Source organism: Caretta caretta, chromosome 4, assembly GCF_965140235.1.
Source record: "Caretta caretta isolate rCarCar2 chromosome 4, rCarCar1.hap1, whole genome shotgun sequence".
Lineage (NCBI taxonomy): Eukaryota > Metazoa > Chordata > Testudines > Cheloniidae > Caretta > Caretta caretta.
The window spans coordinates 106,035,841-106,047,288 of NC_134209.1; positions in this window are offsets into that span (position 1 = coordinate 106,035,841).

Genomic DNA, 11,448 nt, shown 5'->3' on the forward strand with positions numbered 1-11,448 from the left:
CTAGAGCAGTTAGGAGGACACAGCAGCATCTTGGCTTTCCAAGCACATCAGGTGTGTCTCATTTTGGGGGTTATACATAAAATAACTCAATCTAGTCTACAGACAGCTGCAATGGATCAGTTTAAACATCAGAATGAAATGTGACCTTTTAGTGCAGATGTCCTGCCACGAATGACAATGTTTCCTCCCTGTGGAGCATATTGGCAATTCATCTCAGAATTCAGGAGGCAGAAATGTCCCCCCTTTGGAACCATGCTAGTGGTGCTACCAAGGAACATAGTGTCCAGTATGACTCTAAAGTACAATATGCTTCTGATACTTAGTGACAGCATCAAAGTTCAGGGAGGGAGCTAAAGCCCCTGGCAACTCCAGAACAGTCCGGAATATTTCTTGTGTCCTTGTTATGCTTGAACTAGTTTCCCAAAGTCCTTTAGGTGGGTTCTGTCCCTAAAAATGCCATCTAAAGTCAGAAGATGATGCCTCTTTTACATACTCAATATCTTTAACTATTACATTCAATCACACAAGGTGAAATTCTTATACCTCTGGAATATACAGGATGTTACCTATCGACTTTGAGAGGATCAGGATTTCACTCACAAATACTGACAAACTCCTGACAAGACAATGATATATTCCTTGTGGGAGGACTCCTACAGTAATTTTTAAAGCATTTTATTGAGCTAAAAAACTTCCGGCACTGATGATTTTATTGGATGTTCAAAGATTCAGTTCAGCTTACAGAAACACTGAAAGGTTCATCCAGACCTCTCTGGCTTTCTTTTCTGTTCTCCAAACCCAACTAGATACTTCTTCTGTTCCTTAACTCCCTGGCTCTCTCCTCCTCTCCTTCTCCCAACTCCTTTTCCTGTCCCCAACAAATCTAGTTACACCCTTCAGGAAGACAAGCAGAAATGCCAATTGCCTGGCAGGGAAAGTTCAAAACAATGCTGAAAAAAGCAAGACTTGTTATTCAGGTAGTTCTTCAAGAATCTGAGCAGCAAGAAACTGCAAACAGGTCAGCACCTTCTGCATTTATCAGACAAGAGAACAAGAGAGATTCTGCATATGTTTGTAACTTTCTCTGTCACTTGGTGATTATGGTCCTTTAATTATTGCTGCAGCTTTCTGAAATGAAAATGATAACTCATTTTTTGGGTTGTTTAAAGTATTTCACAGATGGCATTATCCTTTCCCTTTTTGGAGTTAATATTATACTGCCATCATCTGAATAGAATAATATTGTAAATCTCCCTTCTGGCTTATGTCTTTGTTTGTGATAAATTCCGGAAAGGAATGACACCTGGGAGATCTTTAAAGATCTCACTCGTAGCTCACTGAAATTAATGAAGCCACAACAGACAGCAGTCTGGTAACGTATTGACAGTAAGGATACTTTTATCTATAAACTGTACCTCTCAGACTCAATATCCAACTGCATCCACAAAATTATCCCAAATTACTTAAACTTTGAACAAGTTGCTACTTTATAATATAAATCGCATTGTTACAATGAAGGTGTCATTTTTAATCAACGATTAATTTGAGCTAATCCAGATGAATACACTTTGTCATAGTTCTATGCAATTTGAATAGCTGAATTATAGACATAAATCCTACTTGTAAAGCCTTTCCATTGTCCTATTAGAACACTACCATGAACAATTTCTAGTGAAACTTGGGGAGATTACCATAAAATGTCTCATTTTCTTTCATGATTTTCTGCATGTGTCTTGAAATTAAAAAAAATAAAAATATTTTAATGTAGGTTACAATTCCTTGTTAGGTCACTAAATGGAACATAATAGGAAGTTAAGTGAGGGAAGCTCTAGCCAGAGTAAATACAGATGAGAAGTCTTAGGGTATGTCTACACTACAAGTAAAACCCCACAGCTGGCCTGTGCCTGTGACTAAGGCTGCGGGGCTGTTTGATTGCAGTGTAGATGTCTGGACTCAGGCTGGAGCCTGGGCTCTAGGACTCTGTGAAGTAGGAGGGTCCCAGAGCTCAGGCTGCAGCACAAGCCCAAAAGTCTGCATTGCAATTAAACAGCAACTTAAGCTCAAGTCAACAGACACAGGCCAGCCACGTGTGTCCAGTTGCTGTGTAGATGTACCTTCAAAGGCTGCATGGCAATGAAGAAGTGCTAGAGTTAACCCACTGTCATCTATCCCTTGCTTTCATACACAGTAAGAAAATATATTGTGGCTCCTCCAATTTGCATCAAGTACTGCAAATTCTAAGACTGTGCTATCTCATGACTCATCAGAAGTAGAAATAGGAGCTTTATATCAATAGAAAGGTTAGATTCCTTCCAAGAGACAGGCTTCCTCATTGGTTGTGAATTCAGAGCTGAATTCAAATATTCCACTCTGTCAACAAAGGAGGTAAATTAGACATGCAAACAAGATACAAAGAATGTCCACCCCAAATCCCCACTCCCATTTGCCCACAATCCACTATCTCCCACCCCACAGAACTCCAGTGTAAAACTAGAGTAGAGAAATGGTGAATCAGGCTTATACTGCTGCTTTGTGTAAATTACCATTAATCAATAGTTTTGACATCTGGACTTTCACTGTTTGGTTGGAACAGTGTTTCTCAAATTGTGGTCCTGGCTGCCTGGCAAATCCTTCTGGGGTAGACTTTAAATGGGCAAATTTTACCTTAGCAAAATTAAGAGAAGAGGAATAATTTTCTTCTCAGTGAAAATGATGTAGCAAAAGATGTAGTTCTTCTCCAGCAAATAGAAGGGATTCAGATGTGGTGTATCTGGGTTGGGTGGAAGGTGGAGAGTATCTCCTTCCTGATATTATCCCATTCTCCAGGAGACACACAAATGCTCTGCACATGTAAAGCTGTGCAAGTTGGAAGATGGCCAGCTAGGAGCAGGAATGAGTGGGCTTGCAGGTTGAACATTCTGCCTAGCACTGTATCTTCTCCAGCACACGGTATGCTGCTTGGACATTATTTGCTTTTTCCACAGAGTGAAACATGCACTAGAGAGGTGGGGGTGAGGAAGGTTCCACACCCAGTGTGGGAGCCTGGCTCTTGCAGACAATCCATTTCTAATTTTATAAATGGTATTGATGTCATTGGTGCTATGCTGACATATGCCAATTGAAAATATGGCTCCTTGTTTCCTGCTCTGATGGGTCCTGCGATATTGGACCTTAGGCATGCCACTCTTCCAAAGTCAAATATTGTCTGTCATGCACTTGTGGGAGAGAACTTTGGAAGGAAAATTCCTGTCTGAAGCAAAGCATTTTCGGTCTAGTGTTTTTGTTTTAAATGGTGTCTGTTTGTAGTTGCCCAGAGGTTTGGAAGGTGAGAAGTATTTCACAGACAAAATGTGATAAACTTCAATTTGAAGGGACAGTGATGACTAGTATTGGGGGGCTGGTGCAGGAAAGGCCCACATTTATCACATGGTGGTGTCTGAGATTAAATAGGAAATAAATGTGGTCAAACCGATATTACTGTGTGTTTAGTAAATGGTGACTAATGGTGGCCACCAGTGTATTAAGTTTAACTGAATATACCTGAGTCCAGTTGCTACCTGATCAGTATCTAATGGGATTATCTTCTTATCCCCGGACCAGAGGGAATCTTCATATCCTTTCCTCTACAAAAAATGTGACATCCTTTTCCCTTGCACTGAGCCCCTGTTTTGTAGTCGAGTCTCTACTCTTTACCCTGAGGCCATTCAGATGAGCACCAAATTGTTTCCATCTTCCCCTTAAAACAATGCGGAAGGGAAAAGAGAAGCTCTCTGCAGGGGATTCTTCATTGTCTCCCTTGGAGACATGGGGGAGATAAGCTGGTAGAATCTGCTGCATTGTCATTCCCACACTGCAGATGAGCAGAAGCTGAGCAAAGACATGTTCAGGAGGCAACACTCAGCTTTTGCTTAAACAAGCAGGAGAGGAGTTGGGGCTTCAGGGACTAGACTCTGGAGAAAACTCTAAACGTTATCCAAACCCTGTTGCTAGGCCCACTTGGATTGATGATGATTAAATGGAAGGTCCAAGAGGGATTTTATATTTGTCATATATCATATGTGGATAAGGAAATGGGGATCTTGCTTCTGCCCAAGAGAAGTGTTGAGTTTCTGCTTACTAAAAAACTCTTTTTAAAACAAAGCTCTGAGGCTCAACAGAGAGACACGTAACTCATGATTTGCATATGACCTTACTAACCATGTCTACACTGTCTCACTAGGCAGAAAACACTGATTATAGAATCATAGAATAGCGGGGTTGGAAGAGACCTCAGGAGGTCATATAGTCCAATCCCCTGCTCAAAGCAGGACCAGCACCAACTAAGTCATCCCAGCCAAGGCTTTGTCAAGCTGGACCTTAAAACCTCTAAGGATGGAGATTCTACCACCCCCCTAGGTAACCCATTCCAGTGCTTCACCACCCTTTTACACTTATAAAATCCTATCCCAGCACACCACGCTCAGGGTAAAATTTGGTGGCAGTTCTTTTCTTCAGCTGCTCCAAAGTCCTTTCCAGGGATGTTGAAGGGCAATCCCCAGGACATCACAGAGGGAATGATCTCTTCTACTGCCTTGCTAATGGGAGCTTGGCAGTCTACCATTCTTCCTGATGAATGGATGGGGAGGAATGGACTTTTTTGTTTCTCAAAAGGATATAGCAATAGAAGGATTAATTAACAGCATAGACTGATTGGTACCATATTGTCTCTGGAAACACTGAGCCAGCCCAATATCTGATACAGTCTGAAATACTTCTCTATACTAGATGTGTGCAACACTGCCAAGACACCTTCCTGATAGCTTGTGAACAGTCCCAGTGCTCTAGCTTCTACTCCCCCCACCCTTTGTTTTCCCCTGCCAGTCAATACTTCATCCATTTCCCAAACAGGGTATGCAGTTCTGAGCTGAAAGTTCCAGGGTGTCATATTACATATTACTTAAGCTACTTATTTTTCATCTTGCACCATTCCCATATGTCACATTTCAAGCTGACATACTGCGTAACATAATGGGCCATTGCCAGCTGTAAGTGCAGATACTATGACGTAATGTGGCATTAGGTGTTAAAAATGTAAATGGAAAGTGCTTTCTTCCAGGTCAGGTATCAATTACTAATTGGGGCCAATCCTGTTAACATATATGTGTCTAACTTTATTCATGTGAGTAGTTTCATCGGCATTGATGGGATTTCTCCAGAGAGTTAAGTGATGTGCGTGAGTAGTGGCAGAATTAGACACTGGGTTAACAATGATCCATGAGATTTTTGGCAGGAAATGAAATATGTAGAAATCCAGAAGAAAGAAACAGCAATGATTCCACTGCCTGCTCATCACTGTTCAGCCTAGTTCCTATTTACAACAGTATTCATCTTACTTACATCATCTAAGCATGTGTATCATTTAGTAACTCTAGAGGAACGCAATGTGACTTCTTCCTGGCTGCTTTGTGTTTCTCAAAGGCTGTATGCTCTCTCCTTGATTAAATAACAAGCCTGCTGCCCTGGGTCCTTTTTCTGACAGTTCCAAAAGCCCTTTCCCACTTATTTAACTGATTTTAATTTGTTTATTTCCATCTACAATACATGTTCTCTTTGTGTATCACTTATTTCCACATAGACAGGTATGGCAATCTGCCATTTTCCAGCAACATTTGTCAGGGTTCTGTGACCTTTCCCAATGCAGCAAAAATAGAACTGCGACTAACTACCTCCAGATCAAATAACTTTGGAGTCATCAAACTTTTCAAACTGTCCACTACTTGGTTTTAATCATCAGAAACTGCTCTATGGGTGGTGTCAATTCATTTCTCAAAGGAAGAGATCAGATCCAGCCTAAAGATTACATTACATTACCTACATTATAAAGTACAGCTACATGGTCCCTTCTTTACAGACACTGTGGTAAAGGACTCAGAAGTCCCAGTCCTACAGCATTTATTCATGTAAGTAAAAGTTTGCTTGCAGGAGCAGAGACTATAAAAGCAAGGGATATGTGTGCTGCCATACTGCACCCCAATCCTGCTCCCACTGAGGCCAATGGGAGGTTTTCCTTTCACTTCAATGATAGAATTGGACTCCTTTTTTGTATTATTTTCTGAACTGAAAAGTTGACAAAGCATTGTTCTGGTCGGTCATGGATGGGATCTCAGCTCTCAACACAAAATAATAAACTTACAGGATTACTTTCATATAACCTATAAAACTAAAGTGTTCACTTGGTTTATTCAATGGCTATAAGCTAGTGAGAATAACATGGTTTAGACTGGTTTTACTGTGCAATGTTATGTAGGGATTTAGAAAGGGAAAATAAAGAAACATGAAATACTTGGTCAAGTTTGTAAGCGAGTTTCTTTGCAAGGGGAGAGTGGGTGTTTATCTGTCACTGTGGATGAGATCATACCATCATTTTAACTTTTTTTAATGGGACTTTCTTCACGAATATGGTACTACACAGGCTGAGGAAGGATATCTGAATTTGTGAGTTCTGTGCCTGACCATACTGTGTATACACTTTTTCACAGATACGATGTGCTGCTTACACTGAGACTCTGGAACTTGCTCCCACACTTGATCTAAAATAACCCAAATTTGCTAACCGGGAAACCAACCTGCAAGGCTCTGAAACCTCCAATTGCTTGGCAGATGGACAATAACAATATACCTATGTCAATTCCACTTTCCTGCTTTTCACCAGACCCTTCCATCTTTTTCCTCTCTAGAAACAAAACTCGGGCCTTAAATATTATGTATTAAGGAAAAGGTCATAAGGGGCATGATCTTTGGTGGTGTTAACTATGAATTTCCTTGCATTGGATGGAAATTGGTTCAAAACAGGATGTAATCTGGAAACTAGGAATGACCCCTTCCCAACAAAAGTAAGGAAATTCACTTTAATGCTAGAAATGTGAGTTCATTATTTGTCGGAGGGATTTTGGTTGTTTGTTTAAACAGCAGTTTCAGGGCCAAAGTTAATGATGTAGCCCTGGAATGGCAGAGACCTGGGTCTCTAACCCCTCCTCCACGTTGCTCTTTAACCCCAGGTGCACACTGCTGAGTGCAGCCCTCACACAGTGGCTGTGGGGTGAGGATGTTTGGGTGGGGAGGCATGCTGCGGCAGGCTGGGCACTCCATGAATAGTATTGGTCCACTGTTCTCGCTCCATTAAACCACTGGCCAAATTATCAGCCTAGGTTGTTCTGATTTCTGTGGCTGAAGTTACATGTCAGCACTCTTTAAATGCCACTTTTGTGGGTGTTATTACTTTCAGTGCAAGTTTTATGTGATTATAGAAATTTACAGTAGTTGAAAGACTCCAGTAGGTTCACCTGGGATAATTAATGTCTTGTTATGGTAATTAAACATCTTAATTCAGTCAGCACATTTATTTCCCTCATTTTCACTAGAAAACAGTGAATCATAGTTGTCTTTATCAAAGGCCTTTTTCACAATTCTGATGGTTTGAGAGCTTTGCTCTTATATAAAATTTTGTTTGATACACGGAAAATATGTTTAACAATCTCAGATGGATTGCAGCCACAGCCGAAATCAGAGGAATTACAAAAGTATATAAAAAACAGGACAAAAATCAGTGGAATGAGATTTTAATTCAGAAGGGGAGTAGCAAAGAGTAACAAAACGGGAGATCACTGGTTAGAAATCAGTAATTGCAGAGACTAATTTGTGGATTCATAGATTCCAAAGCCAGAAGGGACCATTGTGACCATCTGGTCTGACCTCCTATGTACCACAGAACTTCCCCAAAATAATTCCTAGAGCAGATCTTTAGAAAAACATCCAATCTTGATTATTAAACCATCAGTGATGGAGAATCCACCATGACCCTTGGTAAATTGTTCCAATGATCAATGACTCTCACTGTTTAAAAAAAATTGCACCTTATTTCCAGTCTGACTTTGTCTAGCTTTAACTTCCAGCCATTGATTCTCTGCTGGATTGAAAAGCCCATTATTAAATATTTGTTCCCCTTTTAGATACTTATAAGCGATAATTGTCGCCTCTTGAATCTCTTTATCTATTTAGCTTACCAGACTGGAAGAGCCCAGTCACTATAAGGCATGTTTTCTAATCACTTTCATGGTTCTTCTCTGAATCCTCTCCAATTTATTAACATCCTTCCTGAATTGTGGGCAGCAGAACTGGACATGGTATTCCAGGAGCGTTTGCACAAGTGCCAAATACAGAAGTAAAATAACCTCTCTATTTCCTGCTCCAGATTCCCCTGTTTATACATCCCAGTTCATGTTAGCTCTTTTGGCCACAGCATCACATGGGGAGCTCATGTTCAGCTGGCTAGCAACCATGATCCCCAATATTTTTCAGCCAGTCCCCTGTCCTGTAAGTATGGCCTACATTCATTGTTCTTAGATAATAGTGGACATAATCAAATTACTGTGTTTATGAAAAAGTACAAGGTCTATGTAAGGATATTCCTTCCTGGTTTGGAATGGAGTGGATATCTTATCAAATATAAAATGTAACATTTAGATCTGTGTGTACAGTTTGAGGCTCTTTGTCTTGTACAGCAATGTTGAATTAAGGGAATCCAAAGGACTAGGGAATCTCATTCACGAAGACAGAATAAAAAAACTTGGCTCCTGGCTGCACCAGTCCTCATGGCTGAACAGAGGAATATGTAGGAATAAGGCTCCACCTCCTGCTTGGCTGTGTAGAACCATAATCCAGGTGGGCTCTAAGCATACGGGGGAGGTGGGAAAAGCACTTTCTGCATTCTGTAGACTCCCCCGAGTACGTATGGAGGAGGTGAAGATGGGCAGAAGAGGAGGGAAGTTGGTAAAGCCATGGCTCTCCCCTCTATGCACTGACCAGCAGACCTAGCTGGATGCAAAATGTTTGAAGCAGCATGTTCCCTCCCACAGAAGAAAAGGTGGTTCAGATAGAATTGTACTTCAGAGAAGTGTCTTTGAGGCATAGTGCCTTCCTGGTGCTCTTCCATTAGTGGCACAGCTACCTGCTGCTAATTAGGGTGACCAGATGTCCCATTTTTATAGGGACAGTCCCATTTTGGGGGACTTTTTCTTATATAGACACCTATTACCCCTTACCCCCTGTCCTATTTTTTCACAGTTGCTATCTGGTCACCCTACACTGCTTCATACTCAGCACCGTGCCTAAGGGCACTATCTAGTGCTAGCTGACATTGGTGCAAAGGTTGGTCCCTGAAAAGTATGTGTACATGTTCTCAAATAGGAGGACAACTTAGCTGCATTGGAAGAGTTTTACTCAAGGAAGTCCCAAACCTCTCAAAAAGCAGGAGGCTATATGTCAGGCTACAAGGGTAATAATGTATTGTTGAGCAATAACGTATTATCATGTTTCAAGTTGTCCCAGCTGTAGCCTGGCATTAATATTAGACTAGCATAAATGCTAACATATAATTTAATCAGATGAGGGATTATTATTTTTTAAATGTTTTAAAATAGTGGGGATCATAGTCATGCTTTCCTTCCATATCAGCCAGGTGCACAAGGGAAGGGATTCTACCATGGACAGGTAGCATTATAGCCAAGTAAAGACTGGGGTAAACAAAATACATGTGTAATTTGGTATTTACCCGGTGGAACTGGCATGAAGGTAGGTTTTCCAGTTCAGCTTTACAGTTGCACTAACTGGCTTTTCAAGATAAAGAAGTTAATCAGTTTTCATTCAAGCTGTTATGACAACTGTACTCTTGTTCTCTTTCTAGATGTCAGACTTCTTCCTAAATAGGACTTAAAAGAAACAGAGTTGATAGGACTCATGCTAGTGTTGAGAGTTTAGTTGTTATGAGATGGGGGCACTTTCACTTGCCAGTCAATTTTGGTGCCACACTCCGTAGCCCTCTTCCAGGTGTTTCAGCTTCAGGTAGCTACGTGTTAAATAGAACAGGGCTATTTTATATAGTTTTTGATGAGCAGCATGGTGGTGGTTCTGAGCAAAACTGATGTGAGCCAATGAGAATGTAACCCCTGCTTCTAGCAAAGATTGAAATCTCTAGCCAGAATAAAAGTTGTGTCCCTTTTCATCAACAAATGAGAACACAAGGCATCATCTTTGTGAATTCTTGCAATACTTTCTCTGGAAAATTACACTATATGTAAAAAATATTGTATGCCATATTAGCTTATGCAAAATATCTTGGGACATATATTGAACACTGCTGGTTTAGCTCGGATCTGCAAGCTGCTTTCCATAGGCCCCTCTTGCAGTATATCCTTGGGCCAGATTTGCACAACTCTATGTTCTTTCCATCAGCACACTTGCAGAAATGTCCATTCTGAAGTTAGAACAGAGTCTTTATGAAAAGCTTCTCCATGTTCCTTTATTGTTCTATTCTTGTTTGTAGTTCATGGTTACATTCTGGGTGCCATTCAGCCCAGTGGGTGGTTGTCACCACTTGCCCTGTAATCCCAAGCGCTTTAAATGCTCTGTCGGTGCAGCTCCCCATGCCTGGGATGTGCACAGTCAGCAACAAGCATGCACTCTGCACAGCACAGGGACACAATACTCTGAGTACTCTGACTTCAGCAGTACTCTGACTTCAGCAGTTTTCCTCATGTAGCAACATAGTCACTGCCTGGTTTCCACCAGCTTTGGTTACACCTGGCAAGATGACCCCAACTCCACACCCCACCATCTCCCCCACCGTCCTGAATATTCCCAAACCGTGTGCTCTGCAATGTCCAGCCCTTTCCTGGACCACTCAGAGGAATAATAAGGTTTGTTTGCTCCTCTTAAGAGACAAACTGCATAGCGTATCACTATATTTAGAGTGAACTATCTCTTCAATTCAAACAGAGCACTGAGTTGGTTTAGATTTAAAGTAAAATAAGTGTATTAACAAAAGAATATGGGACTTTAAGTGAGATCAAGTATAAGGAATAAAGTTAGAAAGGTTAATGAACAAAAGTAAAAATATGCTTTCTAGTGACTAAGACTTAACAAAACTACAGTCTTGGTTCAAGGTAAGATTTTCACCACACTACCTTACAGATCACCTTGGTAACGACACTACCTCAAATTCAAAGGGTCTTTCACAACAAGCTTTTGGTAGCTTTCACTTTCCATACAGTTTTTAGATTTTACCCTACAGCTCTGTCATTCAACTATAGCACTGTATTATTGTATTAAACATAACATGATGGTTGTGCATGTGTGTGTGTGTCTATAAAGAACTTCTAGGCATAAAGCATATCATAAGGATAAAAGAGGAAGGTATTTCACAACTAGCAAGGTTTGACTGTTAGCTTAGTTTACTAGCTGCTACAATTACTTAAGTCTCTTCTGGGAAATACGTAAGCAGCATCTTCTGTCTGATGTGTTTTTAAAGGCTTAGTTCTGAATTAGGCCATCTGTGGATGTACATTTTATTATTAAGCTCCATATATTCTGTCGTTGTGAGCTCCCCATATGTGTTGGAGGGCTCAAGGGGAC